The sequence below is a fragment of the Oratosquilla oratoria genome, chromosome 1, assembly GCF_046742065.1.
Source record: "Oratosquilla oratoria isolate Oo_2021 chromosome 1, ASM4674206v1, whole genome shotgun sequence".
In the NCBI taxonomy this organism is placed as follows: Eukaryota; Metazoa; Arthropoda; class Malacostraca; order Stomatopoda; family Squillidae; genus Oratosquilla; species Oratosquilla oratoria.
The window spans coordinates 72,657,804-72,660,303 of record NC_134777.1 but is presented as its reverse complement, the minus strand read 5'-3'; positions in this window follow the sequence as shown (position 1 = coordinate 72,660,303).

Genomic DNA, 2,500 nt, shown 5'->3' with positions numbered 1-2,500 from the left:
CCAACTCTCGTGGGTGGGGAGTTGGGGTGTGTGTGCGTGTAAGGTCACAGCATTACCCATTGATCGGTCATATATGAGCTCTGAGCTCTCTTTCGGGAGGGTATAGCCGTCGATCACGAGTCCAACACGTGATCCAGGACCATGGTGAACCATGGTGAATCACACATAGACACACAAACACACACAAACACACACACACGCACACAAGCTCACACACGTACACACACACGTATACACGTACACACACACGTAACCTTTCTCCTGGACTTTCTCATTTGAAAGTTATAATATTACGACTGAAATTGTTTCCGTAATTATGAAGTTTATCACCTGCATTTTATGCTCATGTATTCATACACATCTACTGTAATATCACCCTTACCGTCTTATAAACAAATTCACCATTTTCTATAACGATTCGCTAAAGCCAGTCATTCGAAATCCACCCTTAAGGAAAAACGACATTTGGCTGCTTTTCCCGTGCAACATTCCTTCCAGATCGGGACACCCACTCCTCCTTCCCTCCACCACTCTGACCTCAAGTCTTCCGAGGAATTTGACCTTATCTCTGACCTCGTTTGGTGGCACACGGCAGCGCCCCCTCACCCAGTGGGCGATGGGGTCATCTAGGGCCCTCCAACACTCCAACCTCCAACTTCACAATCTCCATCACAAGCGTAGGAGAAGCGAGATGATAGAAATTTGATGTTTGATGTCATTTGACAAGGCTTGACCAGTTAATGATCTTTATTGATTAGGATGAGGATCAGGATTGTGTGTGTGTGTGTGCGTGTGTATATCAAAATATAATAATACGACTCAGCCTTTGTAAAGAAAAAGCTTGTCACTTTCTGTTATTTGATTCAACATCTCCATTCTCTCTTATTCCTCACGTATCCATAAAGGACGGGAAAAAATATTCACCTTTATTGCTATGGGAGGTCCTCTTGGAGTTTACAAGTTTCTGCGCCCTGCCGTCCACTTGTGTGTACAAAGTAAACATGTTTCTTTCTTTTTTTGAACTAAACTAGTCAATGAGGCTGTGTTTAACTGCAATGTTAGACTGGGTGATGCGTAATGTGTATATACGTATATATATTATACAGAACACCTTGCTAGTCTGTAGGTCTTTCTCAAACATTCCAGGTAACTGTATTCTATAATACCTACCGTCATGCCTCTAGTAGGTCCACGGCCTGAGGAACTTAAAAACACCTCTTAGGTCATCCAGATACTATAGAAATTCACTCATACTATACCTTGTCTCCTGTCTACCTCTTCCACTTTTTTTTTTTTTTTTTTTGTTAAGTGTAACATATGTCCACTTTTATTCTCCGTAAGTGTATCGTCATCTGATCGCTGAATATGACTGGTAGATCGACTCATGATTTTAAGTAAACAATACGAGTAAGGTGGCATTTCTCTGCTTCACGATCGATGGAATTTCCTCAACCTCATCTCGGTGTATCGAAGCTTTATTTGAATACTACTTGTGTAAAATTGTTGTTGATGTGTACATATAGTATATAATTTTTTGTAAATAAAGTGAGAATAGTTACCTACATGTTTTACTAACACCTTATCATTGAAAAAGAGAAATCGATAATTGTCTATTCAAGGGAGAACAGAAAACGCAAGTAATAATCCTAGTAACAAAGAAAATGTGGAAGAATGTCTTAGGAAACGAAGCGCGCAATAAGCCCAAGGATATAAAGATTAAAATGAAAATAATGAAGTTACCAGAGAAAATACGTAAAAGTATTGAAAGCAAGAAGCCGAAAATATTTTCAGCATCAACGAAACTAGAAAATTGGTAATAACAACAGAAATAGAGAAACTAAGCCAAATGTCGACATGGATATTTTGATGGGAATTGAACGAAGTGGAGAAGCTTGAAGGAAATATCAGGTTCACAAATGGAATATTGAAATGAAATATAGATACAAATATAATTTAAATATAATCAAGATGGCCGGCGAAGAGACCGATTGTTTTGGAACGAAATGTGGAACAAATGACAAGAGGAAGGACGCAGCAAGTGTATAACAGAAGCGCTGATAGTTACTCTATTCCGGATTTCCAGTGATGAAGCTGATGATAAGTGATGTTTCGAAGAACAATCTAATACACAATGGAAACTCGAGAGGTACCTTTGGACTCCAAACTCGAGAACAGAACAAAAGAACAGAAGAACAAAAAGGCAAAACTTCTAGATGGAAAAATGGAGTTCCCAAGGGTTCCGTTCTTGGGCAACTTCTGTTCATAGTATATATAGATTATATAGACCACGGACTGAAATATATTGTCTCCAAATCTACTGATGATACAAAAATGTACGGAATGATAAGAATCACTTAAACCAATTAGATAAACTCAGGAAATGCAAGTTATATACGAAAAATAGATTTATAAATACAAGGAAATGAGGAATATATTGACAAATGAGATGAACCTCACGGTTCCATTGAGAAGATAAGGGCATGTGAAGGGAATGGAAGGA